This window comes from Grammomys surdaster, unplaced genomic scaffold (assembly GCF_004785775.1).
Source record: "Grammomys surdaster isolate TR1022 unplaced genomic scaffold, NIH_TR_1.0 125834, whole genome shotgun sequence".
NCBI classification, from domain to species: domain Eukaryota; kingdom Metazoa; phylum Chordata; class Mammalia; order Rodentia; family Muridae; genus Grammomys; species Grammomys surdaster.
The window spans coordinates 2927581-2953326 of NW_021620662.1; the positions used below are offsets into that span (position 1 = coordinate 2927581).

The 25746-nt window shown below is 41.5% G+C and overlaps 1 long non-coding RNA gene across 1 annotated transcript; it reads left to right on the forward strand.

Moving 5' to 3' along the window:
- The first annotated feature begins 907 nt into the window (after positions 1 to 907).
- On the forward strand, positions 908 to 21360 carry LOC114640529. Its single transcript, XR_003714157.1, has 5 exons — positions 908 to 936; positions 11702 to 11759; positions 12664 to 12927; positions 20524 to 20566; positions 21285 to 21360. It is a non-coding gene; the product is annotated as an uncharacterized LOC114640529 (long non-coding RNA).
- Positions 21361 to 25746: the final 4386 nt, after the last annotated feature.

Genomic DNA, 25746 nt, shown 5'->3' on the forward strand with positions numbered 1-25746 from the left:
GAAGCTTCAACATAACATTTGTGAGGTTTCATCATTTGTAGAGTAATTCTTTGGTAAGAGGATTTTCCCCAATTATAATTAAGACATTTATGTAGGTAATCTTTTAAGCTGTAATTTAATTTAAATGGAATTAATTCATCAAGTTTTGTTCAATATAACTACTGCCTAGTAGTTCATTTCCTTTCTCTCCTTTTCATCTCCGTGTATTTTATGAACATCTGAGGTAGATTCAAGGTGACTTAATTCCAAGAGGAATAAGATCTGCATTGCGTCCTAAGTGAGTTTACAACTGAAATGGGGACTTAAGTCATCATGAGGTGACATGACCACATGCCATAAGACTAATACAAATAGGGAAAAGGTAAACTGACAGCAGAAAGTTATGTTCCCCTGTAGGGAAAGGTAATGTGTAAGCAGAGGCTTTGAGAAAGGACAGCCAGGAGCTCAGCAGACAGTGCTGCAACAGGGACACAGGGAGACAAGAAAGGAAGCATTGCTAGGAATTCCAAGTAAAGAGGTAGGTGGGAAATGGACATACAGCTGGGAAAACTCACACGCTTCCTTTGACCTCAGAGAAAGACATATGTTGCGGGAGGATATAGGGCATAAAGAGGTATTTAGAAGCCTGTTTGCAGAAGATCCTCAGAGCCAGGCCAATCAGTACAGTGTTTATCTGGTAGACAATGAATGGCCTTTGATCACTTGAAAATTAGAAAAAGCCATGACTCAACAAGAACTTTAGGAATGAAAATGGATGGAAGGTTTCTGGGTTCCAGGCTGAAGAAATTATGTATGAGCCAAGCTCCTCAGAGAACAAGGCAAGAACAGATGTCTAAGTTGGGTTCAAATTGTAATGTCATGAAAAATAACCTTTCATTTTCAACCTGGTCTTTAGGATCTGACACAGTTCCTAAACCCCTTGGGATTTCTCAAGAGGTAGGATGAAATTCAACATCAGGAGCATTTCCTGATATTGAAAATTCCCTGCAGCCATACCTGAGTTTATGGATAAGATTATTGGTGCCTTGGGTCTCTAGACAGTTCCAGGATAGGGGCTAGTACCTGGGAAGAGTAAGGCATGATTAGAAAGCTGGCTGGAACTTAGTCTCCGAGGAATGGAGGAGACCTAAGGGTAGAGTCAGTCTCCACTCGTCAGTGATTTAATCAATAATATCTTTGGAATAGAGCTCTATAAGCCCCAAATAATAGGATTCCACAAGTATCTAGGTTAGTGAACATATCAGTGCACTGGATTGTAATGCTCCTGAAGGAAGATGGAGCTAAATTCCGCCTCAGGCCTTGTCCTGTATGGCTCTTCCACTTTGCTCCTTATGAGTTATTGTAACAAACCAGTAGTAGCAAAGTTTTCTTGAGCTCCATAAGTCATTCTAGCAAACTACTGAAGTTGAGGTGTGTGTGTGCGTTGGGGTGTACTGGCTGTTTTTTTTTTGTGTGTGTCAACTTGACATAAGCTGGAGTTATCACAGAGAAAGGAGCCTCCCTTGAGGAAATGGCTCCATGAGATCCAGCTGTAAGGCATTTTCTCAATTAGTGATCAAGGGTGGGAGGACCCATTGTGAGTAGTGCCATCCCTGGTCTGGTACTCTTTGGTTTTATAAGAAAGCGAGCTGAGCAAGCCAGGGAAAGCAAGCCAGGAAGTAACATTCCTCCATGGCCTCTGCATCAGCTCCTGCTTCCTGCCTGACCTGCTTGAGTTCCAGTCCTGACTTCCTTTGGTGATGAACAGCAATGTGAAAGTGTAAGCTGGTTAAACCCTTTCCTCCCCAACTTGCTTCTTGGTCATGATGTTTGCACAGGAATAGAAACCCTGACTAAGGCAGGGGTGAATTGAAGTACAGAGTGGTCTGGACTTTTTGACTCGTGGCTGAAATGAGGCTGTCTGGTGGGACTGAGCCCTTCATCTACAGGATCGGATCCAACTCCTGAGCTCCAATGTCAGAGGAGACGTGGCTTCCACAATTTTTTTTTTTTTTGTCTAACATTCATTCTACTGCACAAGCATTATTTTGTTTATCTGCCCTGTTCTAATGAACATTTGGGTTTTTATAGTACGAACAAATCTGATGAAGAATATGTGTTTACGATATTTACAGGTGAGAATAGGCTCACTTCTCTTTGACATTTGCCTCGCAATGGAAGGGCTGCGTATGCTGCTTATTCCTTCTCCCATTCCTGTGTCCAAATTCCTGGCCAGAGAGCCGTCTAAGGGAAGAAGAGTTCATCTTGCCTCGTGTACTAAGGGTACAGTTTACTATATCAGTGACATGTTGGCAGCTAGAATAGTTCTTGTCTATAGGAGGCTGTTTGCTTAGGTTTTGGTAGACTGTGAAGCAGAAAAAAGACTAGTAATGCTGGGTTACAGACCCAAAACCAAGAACTGAAATCCCAGGGGGCAGATTATTCAAAAGACTCATACAGAGCGTCGGCCTACACCTTATACAGCTGATACCTAGCAGGGTCTTCCAGATTAAGAGCAAGGACATATCATTGTTCCTGTCCTAAATCAATCCAAATAGTTCCATCAATTATCTGGACAGAGAAACGTACCCTGGGAACAGTTCTTTTTTGTACTTTTTTTTATATAAAAAATTTTAGAAATAGTATAAAGCCTGCCAAAATGTCAATTAACACAACAGTCTTTTTGGCAATTGTCCATTCTTACCTCTGTAAAGTGTGCTCTGCTCTTCTCTGCGATAAACTGTGTTCCACACGCCTGCTGTTCATCTTGCTTGAATTCATTTGAGGGAGACTACAGTGCCTGGGATTGCCAGAGGAGTCCAGAGCATGATCCAGGCAACAATAGCACAATATGAAACCTCCATGAAGAGCCGCTGTGGGCCTGAGAACCTCCTGTGTGTCTATGTCTCATTAATAGTCATCTGCTCTGGTAGTCTTTGGGGCAGGTGTGAAGGCTGGATGGGGTCTGCTTGGGCAATGTAGTATGCAAGGCAGCGAAGGGTCCAGCCTGGGCTCGAGTGAGATCCTGCAGGTGGAGTCCTGTGGACTCTTTAGTCTGGGCTGCATTTCTGGCCCTGGTCTGTGACTCTGGATGTGATTGGGATAATTGAGAGCTTATGCTCCATTCCCCAAAGACTGGTTTTAGCACACAAGCAACCTGCATTTTAATATTATTCCTTCTGACTGGAAGCATTTGGAAACGGTTCTTGCCCCTGCTTATAAAAGGTGGCGTTAGTTTATGAACATTTCGACATTGATTAATAAAATTCCGAACCCATTAACTAATGGGGAAATGCCAAACTTTTTTTTTTTCATCCAAGAAAGCAAATGCAATAAAACCTATCCCAAAAGGTAAGTTAAATTATAGCTTTCACATTTCTCCCCTGATGGTCCCACCAGATGTTTTCAAATGCAGGACACAGGCCCTTTTTCCTGTTCTCTCCAGGGAAGGAAGAAAGAAGACTTGGCTCACATAGACAAACTTTTAGGAGGAGAGAGAGAGAGAAAAAAAAAGCACCATGTAGCAAAGGCCTGCTGGGAATCACAGGGTGGCTGGACCATAAATCTGAACGAAAGCTATGCTGGCTTCTGCCCATTTTCCCCTTATTCTCACCAGTTCCTCCCAGCTCAATGTCAGGAATTTAGCTCTCATTTTGAAAACAGCCTGTAAAGTCTCCACCAGTCCCCTGAGGCCGAGGGCTGCCATCTTGCTTCTTTCTTGTGGAGAAGTCTGCAGAGCTCTGTATGGGAAGACGATGCAGGAATCCAGTCCTGCGCCGGATGGCTATGTGAGCAGAGAACCGTGGAAACCAGAATGCTCCCCTTCCTGGCCCTCTCAGGACTCCCCGCTTCTTTTGCAAATGGAAGTGTATTTTTAATCTTCCCCCTCCATCAACTTTAACTTCTATCCCAATCTGAAAGGACATAAAGCAAAACAACGAGGGTACGATATGGTCAGTCCTTCACAGACAGGGACAGCCCTCTGCTACTGTCACAATGAGCTGAGTTCTCCTCAGTAAAGGCAAGCTGTGTCCTTCCCATTGGGCAGCGTGGGTGCAGGCTCCACACTGGAGGGAGTCTAGGGAACAGGATGCTCCAGCTTTTATGCCTCAGTGCTTACTTTCCTGGGGTAGAGGCCGTGTCCTCTATTTTGGTCACCAGTCAGAAGCATCATAGATATGCTGAACAGAGAACTTGAGCGTACTCCACCAGTCTGTAGATGCATGTTGGGGAGAGGCAGCTTCCCAGTCAGCCAGCCCATCTGTGCCACTACCACAGTCTATATACTATATGCTAATACAGTCTATATACCTTCCTGCAAATACTGACAGGAGTCCTGGGTGGGAACAGGGCAAGGTGAGCCTTGCAGACAGGAGTTAAAGACCAAAGGGAGAGGCTGGGATGGAGATGAGTCATGGAGACAAAAGAATAAGAGCTTAGATGTTAGTTACTGCCAATTTGTATAATTTTGCAATAATGGGAGAACCAAGTAGCATTTTTTAACTTTGGAAAAAGGGACATTCAGAAGAATGTCAGAAGAAGAGGCAAATGAGCTCTAAGCCATAGCCCATATTCATCTCAATGCTATCATCCAGTAGCTGTGGGACTTCAGGCAGCTAACTGCCTGAGACTGTTTCTGAGTCCTAGTGCTTATTGGGCTAGTGGAGTATGTGGAGAAGAATTTCACCTCATACACGACTAACTTATGTATTCAAAACCTTTACTGTCGCTGTGACAGAGTATGAATAATAATTCCATGAAAAGGGAGGGAGGTTTTATTCCAGCCCACAGATTCTGAGGATTTCAGCACACCATGGTAGGCTGTTCCTTCCTGGGCAGAAATGAGAGGCTGAGAGGATGTCTGCATCTTGACTCAACAAGAAGCAGAGAGGGAGTGAGCAGCCAAATAGAGAGGAATACATTCTTCAGAGGCCTGTTTTGCCACCAGGCAGGCCACCTCACAACTACAGAAGTTCTTAACTTCCCCAAACAGCTCCATTGGCTGGGTACCACTTGTTTAAATGCTTTTAAGGTAGCAACATCCTACCTTGTTTGCTTTCAGTTATTCTGAATGTATGTGTTGGGGGAAGGGAAAGAAATTAGACAGTGCTGCATAGTTGTCTCCCACATAAAGAAAATCAGTTGTTTTAGATGTTAAAGTTTAACCTTTCCTGTTCCATTCTTGTTGAATGGAAATGTCCACCATAGGCCTGCATGGTTAAAAACATCCATCTAGTGGGCTGTTTAGGCAAGTTCTGGAACCTTTAGGAGGCAGCAGTCACTAGGGGCTGGCCTTGAAGCTTTAAAGTATGGTCCCACTTCCCGTTTGCTCTCCATTTCTTGAAATTGGATACAATATAACCAACCAAAGGAACCAAAGGTTCCTGTTACCTTTTCTTCTTTGCTTGTTGCCATGCTGCTTCAGCCACAATGGAGTCCATTCTCCAGGAACTGTAAACCCAAATCAAGCCTTAAGTTGCTTTCATTGCTTTTTTTTTTCACTAACAGAAAAAAGTAAATAAACACTTATCACATATGCTGAAGATTCATTTGATAAAATTTATTTTCTTATTTTATATATACAAATGTCTTGCTTGTATGTACTGTATTTGTGTAGTGGTCTTCAAGCCCAGAAGAGAGTGGAACTTCAGTTATAAAATGTTGTGAATGGCCATGTAGGTGCTGGGAACTGGACCCAGGTCCCATGGAAGAGTATCCAGTGCTCTTAACCACTGAGCCATCTCTTCAGCCTCCTGTGTTGAAGATTCTTATTCCTCCCCGTATACTCCCCATTAAAACTTGTATGTTTGTCTTAGTTAGGAAACGCAAGGTCTAAATACACTAACAACTCAGAGGTCACACTGGCTTACCCTATACCTTTATTTTTCACATAAGACATGTTAGTGAGGGCCAGCAGAAGGAGGCTGCACACTGCCACTCTTAGAACCCAGGGTAAGAGAGTCCTTTTCTAACACTCTTCCATGGCTGGGGCAGGAAGGGTAGTGAATTCTAAGCTTCCAGTGAAGTGTTACTGAGAAAGTTTTCTGAAACTGAGGTACTGTATCAACTCTATATTTGCCTTTCCGGATAGGATTTTTCTTGTTGTTTTACTGTCAGACTTTTCTTGATTCTGCTTTTGGAGAACAGCAAAATAAAACAAGAATCATACAATGTTTCTTCCTATGTAGAAACCAGGTCTATTCTTGCTCACATAAGAGACTTCAATACAAGTGAGAAGAGAATGTATTTATTCCAGAAGTTTCTCTCTCTTCATTTTTTTCCAATGCATTTCTTCAGATTCCTGGTCTTATGAAATACTCAAGTAGGAGAGCTACTTGAAGGATTCATGCATCTACACCAGTCCCTTAAAGATCCTTAGACTCAGTTTGTCCTGCCTACAAGATGTGCAGGGGTAAAAGATGGAGCCTAATTTGAGGGAAGGGCCAACCAGTGACTGGCCCAGCTTGAGATTCATGCCATGAGAGAGAGCCCACCCTGAAACAACTAATGATATTTTGTTATACTTGCAGGCAGGTGCCTAGCATAACTGTCATCTGAAAGGCTTCATCCAGCAAGTGATTGAAACAGATGCAGAGACCCACAGCCCAATATTAGAGCTTGGGGAATCCTGTGGAAGAGGGGGAGGAATGATTGGTGGAGGCAGAGGCGTCAGAGAGACCACAAGAAAATCTATAGAATCAACTGACCTGGGCCCATAGGGCCTCATAGAGACTGAACTGCCAAGCAGAGAAGATGCATGGTGAACCCTTGAAGAAGTTGTTGGTGTTTGCCTCCTGGTTGTCATGCAATGTCCTCTACCATAAACTCCTACCATGATGTACTTTCTTCTCAGGTTCTGAAGCAATGGAACCAATAGATAGAAACTTTTAAAATCACTAATCAAACGAACCTTTCCTTCATCCAAGTCTGAGGTATTTTGTCACAGTGATGAAAAATTGAGCATCACAATCACCACCTACAAAGAATTTGCATATGCTTGGGATTTGATCATCCTCTATACTTAGCTATGATATCCAGGGAAAGTCTGCTGCCTGTAGGGCTATCCCTTCATCTATGTTTTCATTCAAAATTAATGGGTGTTGACTAGAGCTTAGTGGTAAATGGATGTTAGTAATGTAGACAGATCATTTATCCAACAAATACTTGTTGACACTGAACTAGATCTTCTAGGCTACTAGTAATGCAAATGAACTCATTTTGTCAATGAAAGAAAGCATGGGACTCCCAGAGTGTTATGAGCCTGTCACTTCTCTCCTTGAGTCTGTGTTCTTTCCTACCGCGAGTCCTTACTCAGGCAGACTGGTATTCTGTCAGTCTAGAAGAATTCTGACACAATATACTCACTGTTGCCATCCAAATTGTCATTCCTGATTTCTCACTGCCAGGCCTGGGGGTGTCCTCTTCCCTGCCAATCCAGAAACATTTGGAAAGCCACTGAAGAGTTAGTTTGCTCTTTGTGCTGGTCTCCTAGCTTTCATGTTCCTTATCTGAACATCATCTTTCTATAGCCCAATATGTGACAATCTACACGTGTTATGTTTCTTAGCCACAGTGGGGAAAAGTCTAGTCTCCTTATGTAATCTCCTTAAGAAAATGATCTAATTTCTTCTTCAATCAGTGAAGAAAAACTGGGTAGCCCATTGAAAACATTCGATGAGGAGATCTTTCAAGCAACATACCTTTTTCTAATAGGTAAGTACTCGTGGACTTAATAAGCACCCACGGACTTGAGAAGTACCCATGGAATAGAAGTAACTTGGCCTTGCTGTAGTTTTTGTTTGATTGGTTTGTTTTTGAAAAATTTGGAGAATCTTAGCTTATAGTCTTTCTCTTTTCCTGGGACAGATTAGAATTTTCAAGGGAGATTGATAGAGACATTTCAATTGGCAACATGGAACAAGTGATGGTAATCATTATTGCATTAAAACCTGCCACTTGGGACACTAAGAGTGTTTTTCAACTGTCATCCTCTTCTTTGTCTTGGAGGTCTTAATATAGACAAACATTTCTTCCTATGACTAGAACATGTTTTTCTTTTTAATTGTTATTATTGCATTTATTTATATTTTGGTGGGGTGGTTGTGTATGCGAGTATGTATGAGCTTGCTACAGCATCTGTGTGGAGGTCAAAAGCAAAACTTGTAAGAGGCAGTTCTCTCTTTCTACCATGTCGGTTCCAGAAAATGAGCTCAAGTCATCAGGCATAGTGGCAACTGTTTTTACTCACTAAGCTATCTCTCCAGCAGCCAACAGTGGAATCCTTAAGATGTGCAGATGAAAAGATTAGTAAAAGATGAATTCTAAACGAAATGTGTGTAAGATGAATTCTGTTCTTTTACTGAAGTCCATTTCATGATGTGAATGGCTTTCACAAGGGAAGAAGTCTTTACTTGAGTAAAGTGTGTACATGTGCACACACACACACAGTATAGAAACAAGGGCTTTTTGCAGCATCCTTGGAAGGAGTTTTCTGATCTTGAACCGTAGTGCTGTAGCCTACTTCCAATCCCTGATTCTGAGTGCCCCCTCTTAACCTACATCACAAGGAAGGATTTGCTGGTGCCCTGACCTCATAACTTAACTTTCTGCCTTTTTTTTTCTTTTGGATTATGAATGTCTACTGGAGTTAGGTTGCAATAACATAATTTGTCACTGTCTAACATGCAGTGTTATGTTTGAGACTTTTGACTGAGCAGAATAAATTACTGTCCAGATTTATTAATGCTATAAACCCAGAGCAGTAGATGTATTTAAAGTGAGAGATAAGCTACACAGCACTGGAAAGTTGAATGAAAAAGGTTCTTGTAGAAAATGTTTCCTAATTTTCTGTCTCTTTCCCAGTGGATTTACTCTCCCCTTTTCATGGGTTTACCTGTAAGCCCTTGTCACCATCTTGGGCCACAGATCATCATGTGCTGAATTTAATGTAGATGTTCTTCACTTCTTTCATCCCTAGAGGGGTGAGCACAATGGCTCCCTTCTGTTCCCTACTTGGCCCTCCTCTGTTCACTATAGTCCTTTTTCTGTTATTTAATCTTTATTATAATTCTATTTTTCATTTACCTTTTAATGTTACATTTCTACATGCATATAAATATATAAACACAATTCGTTGAGTCCACTTGGTGTTCCTTGTATGTGTATGATCTTAAGCTGATCACTCGGTGTCCGTTAAACAATTCCTGGGCTCATCTGCTCATCTCTGGGGAAGATTGATTCCTTCTATCTCAGTAGGCATTAATTACCTATAGCTCTTCTCTTAGTGGTAAGGCCTTGTGAGATTTCCCCCATCCATGCTGGCATGTCAGTTGGTGGTGTTATTGTTCAAGTCTTAGTAGTGGGTCATCTTGGCTCAGATTTCATGGGTATAGATTCCATATGCGAAAGATAAAACCTCACAGCAGATATCCTGGTTCTCTGGCCTTTACATTATTCCCACCTTCCTCTTCCATAACGTTCTCTTCTTAAATGTCCTGTAACTTGCTTGGCCATCCTTGACTCATCTCCTGCTTTACAGACTAAACTTTTCCTCCCAATCTTGCAACTCCCTGCTCCAGGTTATTCTCTCAGTCCTGGTGTTCCTGAAATGGTGGTCACTCTTTCATCATCACATTTTCCAGATCTCTGTCAGTTTTCCTTGTGATTAGACCTAGTCCCCTCTTCTGGATAGTAGTCAATGAGGATGCTTTGTTTCTCTTTAACCTTTTTTTTTAGTAAGAATGATGACAGTCATGTCTATGATGAGTAGTCATGAAGCAACAGTCACAGTTCTATGGATTTGACACGAGTCAACTTATTTTAATCCCACAGAAAGACTTTATAGGCATGTAATAGCTGTATGTCTGGTTGATAGGGCCACAGTTCTGGAGATGTTTCTGTGTGGATTTTTATGGTGGGGATAGATTAACGTTTTAATTGACAGACTGAGGAAAGCCTGATACTCTTCCTTGGATGGGTGGGTTTTATCTGTTAGTTAAAGCTTCGACAGAACACAAAACTAACTTCTCCGAAACACTGGGACATTCTGAGGCTTGGTGACCTCAAGCTTGACCTGTACCATTATTCCTGCTCTGAGATTCAGCTACTGTAAACACAGAAGCCAATTCTCTTTTATTTTAAAGTGTATTTGTCTTTTTTAAAAAATGTGTATGATTATTTTGCCTGCATGTATTAGAGTGCCATGTGTTTGCAGTACCCATAAAGGCCAGAAGAGGGCAATAGATTCACCTGAACTGGAATTACAGATCGTGAGCTGCCATGTAGGTACCTGGAACTGAAGCATGTCTTTCTTCTTCAAGAGCACCAAATGCTCTTAACCACCGAGTCACCTCTTCAGACCCTAACCCTTATATCATTTTAAAACCTTACATACTCTTCTGACTGGTTCTGTTTCTATGAAGGAACTTGAGCAATACAGGTTGGAATTTTATGATTTTCTTATGTTACTGGTATGATAACCAGGTCCAGAGGTTAGCCAGTTTGTTCAAGGTCATCATCATGAGTACCCATAAGTCGTGGAGTTGGAATTCTGTCTGACTCCAGAGTTGCCTTCTTCAGCAAAAAGTTGGATGCATGTTGGCATAAAGAAATTGTATTTAAAGAAAGCTGCCAACACTGGCTTGATACCAGTCCCAGAGAAAGCTTTAAGACATCAGCAGCCCTGTTGGCATCTTTGGTCTTGTAGAGATTTACACTTTCTGTTGGCATCCTGTGATGACTTCCAACAGCATTTTGTTTTGGTTTTGGGGGTGCAATTGTAGGGCCAGAAGAATGGAGTAAGAATGTCCCCACCCCCAACATACACTCACATATGTTGTCTTCTGGAAGCTAGTTGCTGCCTCTATATTTTCAGCCTCTCAGGTTATGAGGCATCAGAGTGTTTAAAGTTTTAATGGGCTTAGAGGTGGCTCTAGAGTCCACTGACATCTGCAATCATGTGTAATTTATGGCTGCCCCTTATTTAGTTAGTTTAGTAAATTGTACCTAAGAGTATTCTCTGAGACTCCGCAGTTGGTGTATGGTTTCACCATTCAGCTAAATTTCTATCAACTATTTGGCTTCGGCTTTTTCTTTTGGATGACATTCTCAAATACTTAATTTAAAGCCTTGGTCTGGAACACACTTTATCAGACTCCTTTTGTGTGCCAGGAGAGCCCTTTAAGGTCTATTCTATGAAGGCTAAAATTCCACACACTAACACGTTTATTTCTGAGTTACTCCTAAAGTCACCACATAGTCACACAGCAGAATGTAATGTATGGAGGTTTCAGACCGCATAATTTGTGTGGCCTCCTGCCTCGACCCACACACCACACCCTACTCTGCTTTTAGTAGAAGGGAAATTCTTTAGTAAGTGGAGAGGTGTGGGTGATTGTGCTTGACCAAAGCATAAAATTAATGTCTTTTGCAAAAATGAAAGAGCTTGCTTTGTTCTGAGGGGGAGAGGAAATGTTTGTCCTCCCTTATTTGTTCAGTCTGACCAGGACCCAAGATTAAGCTGGGTGATTATGAGTATAATTTATTCCCCTTTCAAGTCTGTCAGCGTGTGTGTGGATGTGGATGTTATGTTTTCCCACATGCAGAGGGAAGGTCCATACCTGGCAGAGTTAGATTTAAGGCAATCTGTAAAGTCCCCGAGGCAATGGATTGGGATCTTGCAGTTCAATCTGGGCCTGACCATTCCTTTTTTATCTCATTATAGACAGCTTGCATTTGCAGAGCTAAGCTCCCAATTGTGTTGAGGCCTACACATAATGAAGGTACAATTCATCTGTATTATGACTGATAATACATGGTAATCATGTAAGCTCCTAAAAACCGTAATCCTAAAACAAAAGAATTGCAAGAGAATTAGATTCTCCATTCACATGATCAATCTTCCTTTAAAGTCCAAGAAGGGATTAGAGGTTAAAATAAATCATCTAATATTCTCGTTCTTTTCTTCTTCTTTTTTTAATGAGTGAAGAAAAATCTCACCAGCTTAATGCTTCCAGAGGACAATGGGATTTAGGTTTTAAGCATGTAGTGTCAACTTTTTCCACATTTTGTTCAGGGCTTGTGTCTTCTCCATCAAATGATGCCCTGAGCCAATTGAGAATCTCTGAGGCCACATGACTAATGCCATTGAAGACCAGTTTTATTCTGTATTGCTGATTCTTCCTCCTGCCCCCTCATAGAGGCATCAGACAGAGCACTGGCTTTCCACTTGGTTTGGGACTTTCAACTTTCCAGAGTGATAATATATATAAACATATATTTATATATTATATATGAATAAATAATATATTATATTTGTGTATATTATATTTGTATATTATATATTTACATTTTATATATTTATACATTTTACATATTATATATTCATATATAAAAATAAATACATATTTAAATACTATTCCATATATATATATATATATATATATATATATATATATATATCCTACTACATGTATTTATCATAAGCCAGCCAGTTTATGGAATTTTGTTGTGTCAGCCATAAAGAGCAAATATAAATTGATTTTCATTTTATTTTTCGTTTCACTTATTTAATCTCTGAATTTTTCTACTTTTGACTTTTATAGTATTTTTCATTAAGATTTGAAGACTGCACTTTTATTTTAAAATTTGTTTCTATAATGGCAGTTCTCTTTGATGTATTTGCAGTGGAATGTGACACAGCAAGGGAGAAGAAAGGAAATGTTCATTTATGTCTTTATTACATTGCTTCTGCCCAAACCAAATGACTCCCGGCTGCCTCGTGACAGTGTAGAGTAACTGCACACAAAGTGTGCTGGATGAACTCCCCTTTGGCATCGTTCCCACAGGTGGATGGGCTTGGCTCTACTATACAGAGCTGTCTGCCCACCTTACTCTCCATGAACTTCCTTATGAGTGGCCTCTAGACGGGAGCCCTGAACATTTCCACAGGTAAGTGCTGGCGGGTTGACAGGCAGAAGCCACCAGAGTTGAGCCCACTTCACAAAATGGCCTTATCTGTTAGGGTTGCAGAGAGGATGAACCATGAGAATAGTGTGGTATAAACTAAGGTTTCCAACAGAAGTAACTGATATTACCCCAAAGAAGTCTGTGTGTTTAATTGCAAATCACTTTAGACTTTCTCATGAAAAGGAGCAAACGTTAGAAAAATATATGACCTATATCTGAAGGCAAAAGTTACTTTTTCCAGAACACTCATAAATCTCTTGATACTCAATCTGTGTCCCCTTTCTCCTGTTAAGTACCCCCATTGTTCTTCCTAGCTTACATAGATACTCTCAGTCGTAGCTGCCGACGTGTTGACAATGACCTGGACCATGAGTCCTGTGTCTGCCTAATAGAAACAAATAATTCAGAGGGTCTATCACCGCAAGCCCTCAAAGCACACCAATATGACATTAGCTTTGCTCATTAGATTTGCTAACCCTGATGCCTATAGGAGTTACATTCTAAGAAAGCTAATGTGAGTTTGTGAAAACACTTGCTGAAATTAAGGTGCAATTCCCATGCTTCAGTGGAACTTGTTCATAGATAACATCTGCAGAGGCTGATGGATCATGTGGCTACATGTGGCTTCACCTGTTGATTGCTGTCTCCCCCCCCTTGCCAAGACAGCCTCCAGAGAGCATTGTCACTAAAAACCTCTGAACTTCTGTGCTTGCTAGGTCATACCTCTCAGGGGCCCATAGACTATAGGAGAGTATCTACTACTTCCACCCTGCTATCCTCATGCCATACCTCTGTCAGGATGGCAGGAATCCTGTCCTTCCCTGGGATGAGGGTCTTCTCTTCCCTCCTGCTGAGATCTTTCTTTTGGTTAGCTAAGATTGTATGATCTCTGCATGACAGAGCGTAGTTATAGGAAAAGACCCTGTATGTGGTTAAAACTGATAAGCACAGCACTAAGGAACCATTCAGCAGGGTCAGGCAGAAATCCTGTGTGGCACTGTAATGAGATTCCCCAAGTTGTCTGGAAACATCATGGTTACCATTGATGATGTTGTTTTTTTCTAGTCATGTTTAACTGTAATCTGATATCAAATTTAGAGAGAAAGTCACAAGAATAATGCAGACTATACCCAGTCATCCTTGATTCACTACACATATTAATTCAATATAAATTACCAATTAGTTATTTCATCCTATTTGTATTATGATAGTTCTCTCTCTCTCTCTTTCTCTCTCTCTCTCTCTCTCTCTCTCTCTCTCTCTCTCTCTCTCTCTCTCTCTCTCGCTGTCTCTGTGGGTATAATCATCCTTCCATATCTGTGGGTTTTATTGCTATGGATTCAACCAAGGCCAGATCCAAGATATTCCTTATAAAAGCATCATTATTAAACATATAGTGGCTTTTTGTGACCTTGCTATTTGTTTCAGTATGACAATCCTTTCTGTAGCATTTATACTGTACACAATATAATGCAATTCAAGTAGTACAGAGGTGATTTAAATTATAAAGGAAAGATATGTGTTGTGTGAAAATGCTATATAGTGTTGTATGTAAGTGTGTAGTTTAAATAGGATTGACACCATAGACACATACGTTTGAACCCTTGGCACTATTAGGAGGTATGAGCTTGTTGTAGGAGGTGTGGTCTTACTGGAGGAAGTGTGTCATGTGGAGGCAGGCTTTGAGGTCTCATAAGCTCAAACTATACCTAGTACGACACACAGTCTCCTTCTGTGGCCTGTGTATGAAGATGTAGAACCCTCAGCTTCTTCTCCAACATCCTGTCTGTCTGTATGCCACCTTGGTTCCTGCCATGACGATAATAGACTAAAGCTCTGAAACTGTAAGCCAGCCTCAATTACATGTTTTCCTTTATAAGCATTATCCTGGTCATGGTGTCTCTTCACAGTAATAGAGCCATTATAAAGACAATGAGAATATATAAGGAACATAAGCATCGTAGATTTGGGTTTTGGTGGGGATGAGATGAGGTGCATAACCAATCCCCATGGACGTGGAAAGATCATTGTATAAATCTCTCATGCACATGTACACACATATACATATTATTTTTAATCATTTGAGAGTAACTATGTTTTTTCTAGACCAACATGTACATTTATGCCACTCTGTAACACTGCTGTGTGTGTTCCTTAGGAATAAACATTCTCTAATAGAACCATGACAAAATTTTTAAAATAAGGACATATGCATTTGATGTAATTCTAGTCTATTTCATAGTCCATCTTTAAAGCTTATTTGGCATCCCTTTGGTGCACTGAAGAACTGTCTTCTGTTCAGGACTCAGCCGAGGCACAGACTGCATTTGGGAGTCACATCTCATTGGTCTCCTTCAATCAGGACAACTTTGTTCCTTTTATTCAGATTGGAAAATTTCAGGGCAAATGATGCTCAAGTCAATTCCCGATTAAGGGTTAGTGTGAACATTGGGATGGGCTGCTTTTTTCTTAACTAGTTTAGATTACATAGTTGGCTGAAATGCCATGGTGCTGCACACCACTCCTACTGTACATTGTGAGGAGGCCTGTGCCAGTATCCCATGGTCATGATACTGATGTAAACCATTCAGGGAAGGTGGATCCTTCCAGATGTTTTCACTAGAAACTCTCTAATTTTATCTGTGTAATTAAGAGGTAACTTATTGGGAGACACAGGAAACCATGGGGGAAAGTAAGTGGGCAGGTTGTGAAAGCATTCTGTCATTTTTTTCCTATAAATCACACAACGATCAGGTTTTTATTACTGTTACAATTATTATAAATTTCAAGACTATCTAGAAATCATTTCAGTTGCTTTGGGCTTTTTTTTTTGTCGTTTGTTACAACTTCTGTGAGGTACAATTAACATACAGAAAGTTTTCCATATTTACTGCACACGACTTGATGAAGCTTTAACTTAGTGCAGAGCCATCAGTCCATCACCACAATCGATGCCGCAAATTAGTGCTTCAGTTCCAAGAGCTTTCTTCTACCCATTTTTATTTTTAGCTTTTAAAATTTATGCCACCAATGGTGTGTGTGTGTGTGTGTGTGTGTGTGTGTGTGTGTGTTAAGAGCACTCAGTGTAAGATCTACCTTTAGAGCAAAATTTTACATATTCCATACAGTGGTACTAACTATGCAATCAATGTCAAACAATAGATTTACAGGATTAATTTCACTTATTTTTCTCTGACTCAACAAGAATAATTATTTACTTCATTCAATGTGCTTTTGCACTACTGTCATTAGTTTTGGTTCTATTTAACCCAATTAGCCAGTAGGAACTTCTTCAAGCCAACCTGCAAATTCTTTTTATGTCTCCATTATTCTTTGAGCATTGCTTTCCTATCTAGCACACCAAGAGGCCTGTGAGCCCTTTTAACAGAACTATCACTCATTTTAAAGAGCAGGGTTAATATCACAAGAATTAATCTTGAAGTCAGTATCTCCTTTTGGATGCTCCTGTCCTAAATGACTAGGCAAGGTGAGGGAATGAGATACCTGTACCAGGTAGGGAAGCCAACACCAGTTGCAGCAAGCAGAGCTGAACGTGCATGCACTTGGAGGAAGAGCCTCTGTAGGGAGAGCAGAGACCAGAGATGAGATGGAAACTGGGTTTGTTTGTTGTTTTTTCACTTGCTCCTTATTAGAGCATCTTTGGATGGTCTCTGTTATGGCTTTATGATAATTTCTGCATTCCTAACATACAGATTTGAGTGGAAGAGGAAAGGTTATACTAAAAAAGAGTCAAGGGTCTTAGATAACGACAACGCCCACACCTCAACTAAGAGTGTTCATAATGGCACTTACATTCAGTCTTCTCTTGTTGTGGTGGTGGTTTGAGTACTCTTGTCACTCTGTGGCTTTTGGATACATCACTGTAGTCTCTGCTTCTGTCATAACCTTTTCTTCTTTCTTTTATGTGGGTGTGTTTGGATTTCTTTCCTTAGAACACACCAGTCCATGATTTAGTCCAACTACAATCCTGAATGTATTTCATCTTAATGCTACAATGTCTGCAAAGACTCCATTTTAAATGAGGTCATATATGTGTGTGTGTGTGTGTGTGTGTGTGTGTGTGTGTATATATATATATATATATATATACATATATATATATATAATCATATTCATGACTTTATATACATTGTATAAATGCATGTTTCTATATTATATACTTATATAAACATATAAAAACTATACCTCTGGTTCACATATATGTCTGTATATATAGACATATATATTTTTATATTATATATAAATACACAAAATATGCATATATATGTCATATTATATATTTATATATAGCCTAATTTATATATAGTATATGAATATACTGAATTCATACCCCTTGAGATGTACACACACACACACACACACACACACACACACACACACATAACTCTGAAGGGCAGAATGGCTCAAGTCACAGTAGGGAAGAGTAAGATGATGCATATTGTGTTTCAAAGTAGGATCTAATGCTGGGAACCATAACTATGTTCTCCACTCATATTTTGCAGTTCAGTATTTTCTTTGCTTCTTGGATTACAGATGATACAAAGCTACATGATGCGTTGACCTTAGGTTAGCTGCATCAGCCTTAAAAATCAGAACAAGGGGCTGGGGAGATGAATTGGTGGTTAAGAGCACTGGTTGCTCTTCTAGGGAATGCTGGTTTGATTCCCAGTACCACATTTCTGATCACAAACATCTGTGTTTCCAGTTCCAGGGAATCTGACACCTTCTTCTGGCCTCTGAAGGCATTGCACACACATGATGAACAGACAGACATACAGGTAAAACACCAATTTATATGAAATAAAAATAGATAAATCTTTTAAAATATTTTTTAAAAATCAGGAGATTCCTCAAAGAAAAATGCAAGACATAGAAATATGGTAATACATAGTGAAGAGAAATTTGGGGATGGCTGTTTATTTTTTATGACACTTTGGTCAGCTCTAGGTGGATTCAGAAAGAGTCAAGCGAAAGTGAATTTTAAAGAAAACAATAAAGAGTAGCACTTGTAGGGCAGTGGGCTGTGAGAGGCAGCTGGGTGCCTGGTCGATTGCAAGCCTCAAACCCTGGATACCCTAAAGGGACAGTAGGAGTTCAGCCTTGCTCCTGGGCCCTGGTTCTTTTCACTTAACATCAGCCATCTACAGCCCCTCCCAAAGAAAGGTATGTGGCCTTCAATCAAGTAGCACAGGTAGAGGGCATGACTACAGGTAGCAGAGCCTCAAGAGATCTCCATAATAATGAGATACCTAAAGGCAAGAGGGCTTAGCCAATTAAGCATTACTTCCCAGACCCTCTTCCTACTTGCAAAAGATATTTAACCTCAGGCCTATGCTGAGGACATGGGGTACAGCTTCATCTGCTTTCCGCCATGACAATAAACATTTTAAGATCATGGACTTCCTCTTCTCTTTGGGGCTCGCTGTGGAGAACCATAGAGGTAGCCTTCAACCAGTGAGCCACTGCCCAATCTTCCGCCGGAGGACCTCTCTGCTTTTCAGCCACAGAGGCCCGCCAACTCAAGCAGCTAGCCTAGCCAGCTATGACCCAACCAAGTGAGTCACCTCAACCAAAAGTCTCATCTACCCCTCAGGGCACCACCGGAGCTTCTCTCTTGCCCCGGTCCAGCCCATATGCCCCCATCCACCTCAGTCCTTCTTCAGTCTTCAGCGGTGCCTAGAAGCCCAAGGGCTGAGACCAGCCGGTCTCCCACCAGCTGCCTCGGCCTGGAGACCCCCGACCCAAGAGCTCTGCCCCATCAGGACCTCAGATTGGGATCTCCCCACTATCAGAGTGGAACTCCCTGGCTTCGCCTAACCTGGCTTCCACCAGATGCTGTGTGGAGTGAACTCAGTCAAATTCCTGCGCTTCTGCCCCCCTAGCATCCTTGGACAGCAGACACACAGGACACACAACTCAGCCCAACAGGACCCATGCCCATACTCGAGCCACAGACCCACAAGCACTGGTATCTGGAAGCAACAGTCCTCGAACCTGTAGCTTTGGTTGCTGCCTGAACACATCATCACTGGGCAGATGTCATTACAGAATGACTTCTTGTGTCGGCTTTTCGGAAGCTGGTGTGAGGTTCTCTACAGGTTTGTTCTTCTGTCTGTCTTGCAAGAGTCACTCTGGCAATTATATATAGGAACCCCTCTTTTACACCTTCCTGGATTTGATTACCTTTTCTTTGCTAGGGTGGACAGGAGTGACTCCATGGTTTTTGTTTGTTTGTTTTGTTTGACATTTTTACCTTTCTGATTGCATTGGCTCATTAATTCACTACTAGTTACATATTTTGGTTTGCAGAATATAAAGTATACATTGAGGCAACAAAATCTGTGTCCTTTAGCCATAACATACAATGGTGCTATGTTCTTGGGGTTAGGTTTGTAAGGAACAGAAAAGTCGATGTCTATCTAATGATCTGATCCTTTACATTAACTGTTCTGTCTGGAATCTCTTTGAGAGACAGGCCAGGCTCCACCCCAGACTGCTCTAATGGCTAGTTCCCAGCCCCCTGAGAAGTAGGACCACAAGTTATAAAATCCCACTAATCCGTGAATTTGCCCCAAGATCAGGCCACAAAAACTGTCAATACCGGGCCACTATGGAAACTCCCCCCTGCACCCCACTCCACAAGAACTTGTATATAAAGCCTGCCTCCTGTCAGTTCTCTGCAACTTCTCTCTTAAGCAGAGGCAGCCACCCTCCTGTGTCTATCCCCATAAATCTCTGTGTGAAGTTTGTTGTGTGGTGTTAACTTTGTGGTATTCCTTGACTCCCAACTGCCAAGATACCTTCCTCCTCAGAGATGTAACATCTACACTGTCATATTCTGTTGCAGGAAATCTTGTAGAATCATGGTGTCTAGGGTAAACATTAGAATGAAGAGTTCTTTTCTAGAAGTACTTTGACCTTGAAGAAATCATTGTAGGAAACCATGATTGTTTTCTGTTATCTATAGAGTTGTTTTCTGAGCGTTACAGCCTGTGCATGATTTTGGTTGCAAGTCTTGCATTACTGAGTACGTCAAACAGTGCATAGTCAGGACTGAAGATGCAGGTGTGTGATATTTTCCTTCAGGAAATGTATAGATTAGAATAGGGACTGAAGTATAAGGAACTTGTTTACAGAAAAATAACTTTTGTGTAACAACTGATAAATTTGCTTTTGCTCAGCTGTGTGAGATTCAGTCCAGATAGGCTGGATCTCCCTGCTTCTGTATTCATCCTTGAGTGAGCCTCTTCCTTTAATTGTCCCTGGAGACTTAGAACACTGACAAAATTTCCAAATTAACAAGAAAGAGAAACCCATTCAGGCACTGAAGCCCTGACACGGCTCTCTACCATGATTATATTGATACTGAAGTTATTGGGTGTTTTGAAATCTGTACTGAAAAGGCAAATCTCTTTTGTTCTTGTGTGTGTCATATAAAGAACTGACTGCAGAGCTGGAGAGGTGGCTCAGCTGTAAGAGCACTGGATGCTCTCCCAGAGGACCCAGGTTTGATTCCCAGCACCTACATGGCAGCTCATAACTGTGTTTTAACTCCAGTTCCAGGGAATCCATTGCCTTCCTCTTCTCTTCATTTTTTCATGTAACTGGTATAGATTCACAATACACTTAATTAAACACAGTAAAAAATATATCTCTTTTAAAAAAGAATTGTTTCAAGTTCATTACCAAACCGTGGCTGCCCTGCTGATGTAAGCCTTTTTGAAGAAACTGAGTCAAATATTTCCATTCAATTGGTTTTTTGCAGGTCTTCTTGTAAGTTGGTCAAACTCCTCACTTTGCTCTGTCTGACCACCACACATTACCAGAGCAACTAAGCATCCATGGCTGCATCAGGGATGATATACATCTTGGACCACCTACACATAAATCTCAGTCAATCTATTAATTTAGAGGAAATATTTCAGGTATATGACTGACCTGAAGTAAATGAATACAATATCGATAAATTACTGCAGCCATGTGTATTATATTGGAAACTTTCAACCGATGTTCTCCTCTGACTTAAAGGCTAAGGTTTTTATTCACAAATGTTGGTAAGTATCTCATTTCCTTGAATGTTGGTAAATACCTCTGTTTCCAACTGCATCCTCCAAAGGAACATCTTCATGCCTGTAATTGCTTTGGCTCTCCACTACATGTTGTACTGGGCATAGCTTCATTTATCATTTAGAATTCCTACAGTTCCCTCTTTCAACTAAGGGGGTTAGCTCTAACAATTTGTAGAGTGGAGAAATGCCCGAAACACTGGAATTCTGGGCTGGTTTAGATTACAGGTTCCTTTGCTTGTGTTCTTAGAGAACCCATGGCGGAACACCTAATTTTTCTCTCCTCTCATGTCAACACAAGTGGAAAACCTGTCAGAGATTAAGCTGGTCAGTCTCACCTTAAAGAAAAAAATAATTTTTTTCCAGGAATGTTTAATTTTGGGAGTGTGAAAGAGGGAGAAGATTATCCTGTTCTCAAGTAGCATAGGGGAAAGATTCTATGTCCTGGGAAAGTCTCCAGAAGCTGAAATTGTGTGTGTGTGCACACGCGCACACACACACACACACACACAGGGAGAGAGAGAGAGAGAGAGAGAGAGAGAGAGAGAGAGAGAGAGAGAGCCAGTGAAATGGGGTGGGGGAAATTAGAAAAACCCTACAGCTTGAGAGCCAAGTAGTTGTGGCTTGATGCATCCTGCATCTTATTTTCTTTGAATTTTGCCAGAAAAAAAAAGAAGCTGGCAAGACAATAGAAGAACTGCAAACAATGTTGTCTTCCTTTGCCAAGATATAAATACAGAAGAAATGTCTGAAAGGACCATGTACGGTATCAAATTATCTGCAAAGTAATGACTTATATTCTCCATTCCCCGGTGGGGTGACTCAACCAACTGGAAAGTGAAGTCGTCGGAGTCTGCTTACCCCACAGTGAGGATGGAAGGCATGTGGCTGGGAAAAGCTTATCTGATCAGACAAGTTCACGTGTCACCAGAACACGTGTGGCACAAGGTGCGGGCTAACTGCTTCCTTGTGTTCATTAGGACGGATTAAAAAAAAGTCATACTGGCTTAGGACATGTCACCTGGGCCATAGGTGTCGTGAGAGTATCTAGTGTGCAGAATGGTGCTCCACACACAGGCAGTAACTGCACTTGCACAGAAAGAGGCATCCTTACTCACCTGCCTTCGACAGCTCCCCATATAGTCTTTGTTGTTCTATTGAAGCTAGAATTCTACGACACAACCCATTCATTAGTGTGGGTTTTAAAAATGTCTACTTACTTGCTTCACCTATGAGCTGCCAGGACTCAGCACAGCATGAAAGGCAGCTACCTGGTAATTATGGATTTTTAGTAAATAAAAGATTGATGTAACAGTAGTGGCCTTCTAAGGCTGAGAATACTGGCTTGAATATGCCACCCATTCTCATGACTTTCTTCAGAATCATGAACAAATTTTTATACCAGTAAGTATCAAAGAGAAAAATCCCCTGTTTGATAAGGGTAAAGCAAACCAGATGTGCACTGTTGTTTGACCCCAAGTATGAGCAGAATGGAAACTTTGGCAGGAACACTGCCCACCTCCTCTGTAGACTCAGCAGCAGAACAGTGATAACTGTGTGGGAAGGCATTTGCTTTTGTTTATTATCGTCCTCATTGTGCAGCTTGAACCAATCCAACTCAAGAGTTCCTACACCGAGGGAAACACCAGCCAAGAGATACCTACTTGGCGTCTTGGGTCACTACCCGACTGGGACTCTGAAGTGTGTACTTTTCGTTAATCAAAACACAAGTGGGCAGGAGATTTAGTCCTCAAATGGGATTCTGGGTGTGCAAGGAATCCAGAGAGAGAAAATATGAGTATATAGTGATATCTAGAAGGCTGTGCAGTGGAAGTGGGCTGTCCTGGGGAGGCAAAGCAAAGGTAAGAAGACTGCTGCATACATGCAAGCTCTCCAAGAAGACTCACAATCTTGCTGGCATGGGAAGCTCTGGCTGGGCCATGGGTAGAGTCAACACCAGGAGGATGCCTAGGACTGGAAGGAAGGGTTGTAGCCACAGGAGAAACCAGGACCTGAGGGTGGTGGCATTGAGGTGTGGCATCCTGGTTTTCCATCTTTTTCCAAGAGTCAGGGAACAAAAGGCATCCTGGACTCCAACCTCTAGAGGAACATCATGCTTTTCTCTTCGTTGCCAGTTCAGTGGCCCCTCCCAGTGCTCGTCTCTAGCCTGCTGCTTGGTTATTGCTGTTTTTTATTTTCGTCTTCTATTATATTGGAGAGAGGAAGAGTTTTGCCCAAGAAGAGAGGGATTAGTAGAGGAACCTTCCAAAGTTGTCTATATCAGTCATTTTGTAGAAAGGAACTCTATTGGTTCCCCTGTCTTCTTTCAGGAAAGAACTCTCTCCCCAGCCTCTGCTGGCCACAGGACAGAGCTCTGGATAATGCTGTCTTTTCTGTGAGTTGTCTAGTGGCAGTGCAGGGTGGCACTGTGCAAGCGGCTTAAGATTGCATTTTTCTTCTTCACCAAAAAGCTCTTTTGGCAAAGGCAAAAAAAAATTATAAAAAAAGCAAAAAAATTATCATAAATAAAGGAAAGTAGTTTGTCATTATTTTGAAAAGAGCAAAAGTGACGAATTTTGTGACAGAGGCCATAGAAGCTTGTGGAGAAAACTTCAGGCCTCAAAAGGAGGCTAATCTATTCAGCTTCATATACTCCCTCACACCGCTTCCCCCCATCCCCAGATTCTCACCGTGTCTGTCTTGGTGAACATGGAGAGTTCACGGTGAGTACAAACCAAAGAGAAGGAGGCCTGTTTTCCTTTACCCACAACAAGCTGTCAAGCTCCTGGAGCACCTAATAGCTCAGATCTGCAGAGCACTCTCTGTGTACCCCACAGCGATTTCTCCTCTGCACTTTCAGTTTTTTTTTCCATCGTTTCAGAAATCTGCATTTTCCATGATTCCCTCACTGACTTAGCAAGCTATTCACAAAAAACTAACAGACAGAGGGAGTCAGGGCCTCCACTCCATGAGAACTGTTTAGTGTCACTTCTTCCTAATCTTGGAGGCAAAGGGATGCTGAGGAGATGGGGGCTGGGAGGATAGCTCTGTGAAGTAGAGCTGCTTGCAGTTAGCGCTCAGAGTTTAGCTCCGGGATGTTGTAAGAATGTGTTCCGAGCCCTTTGAGTGCCATGAAATTAATACAGCCATTTATGAGGCAGTTATGAGAAGCTTCAGTGATGTCTGAACTCTCCAGCTTTTTTCTTCTTCTTCCACCGACACTCTCCCTTCTTCCAGACACGCGGCTAGAAATGGCTTCTCCCTTGGCTGAGATCTCCATGTTCCACATTTCTTCTCATGTTTCCGCTTTTTATTTCTGTTATTGTTCCTAGTGGTCCCCCTCTTTTATTATTAAATTTATATTTGGTTCATCTCGGTCTTCCGATTTTCATGTTTTATTTCTTTCCAGCTGGCAATCACGCTTTGGACTCAAAGCAGGTCAAGTATCTCCCCCTCTGTTCCTTCACCTACTCCTCACCCACCTTTTCCTCTCAGGCACCACAGAACTTAGGTCCTCCCCTTCCCTCCCATGCACACCTGCATTTTCCTTTCCAGCGCCACCCCCACCCCAGACTCTCACAGAAAACCACTTAAAATCACTTGATGTTGTTTTCCCACCCTTAACTCATCATTACCCTTAACTTCCCCCTTAGCCAGCACAGAGTTAATATCTCTGCATCTTCCATGGTTCTCCTACAATTAAAAAAAAATAAGGCTATTATTACAAATAGCCTTATTGAGTTTATCTGATATACAATAAATTCCATGTTTAATGTATGTAATCTGATGAATTCAGACATACACAAACAGCCACGATGCCACTCTCACAACTACAATAATGAATGTATCAACCTGTTGCAAATGTTTTCCGTGTGCCCCATAAATTTGTAGGTATCATATATTATTTTATTAATGGCAGGCATGTGATGTCTAGCCTCAACAGTCAACTTGATGGAATCTAGGGTCACATGGGAGAGGGGCCTCTGTGCATGCCTGCAGTAGATGGTCTTGGTTAGATTAATGAAGTGGGAAGACCTGCCTACTGTGGGTGACACATCCTCTAGGCTGGGATCCTTGACTACTTACAAAAGAGAAAGTGGGTTGAGCACCAGCATCTGCTTCCTGACTCTGTGGATGCATTGTGACCAACTGCTTCAAGCTCTTGCATCTGGGACTGTCCTACTTGCCTTTCCACCATAAGCTGAGGCTCTGAGGAAGCTTACCAATCTTTTCAATTTACAGTTGGGATAACTGGGTCACCACGTTCTGGAGCTAAGACAGAGGTCCTGGTCTTCATAATCTCACCTTTCAAATAAGCAGAAACCTGGGCACATTCTGACCTTAAGCAAAGGCTGCCTGCAAAGCACTACAGACAAATGAAGAGTTGGCAGGTTTAATGTATCTCAAGTATGTCACACTCAGAACGAATGTGTTAACACCAAGAGACATGTGATTAAAACCATGTTTGCTTTCTTGAGATAGAAATCCTGAGAAAGAATGGGGAATCTCAGGTTAACTTTTTACAGTCATATCTATTTTACAACCACCTAGAAAATTTTGGACCCATGGTTTCTTTCCTCTTTAATAAGTTCTCCCTGACAAACAAAGGAATCAGGAAAAGATCCTCCAACAGTACTGGTTTGAACTTGGGGCCTTATATCTTTTAGACAAGCATTTGGTTACTTAGCTATATCCTAATCTCCTTTTATTTTTA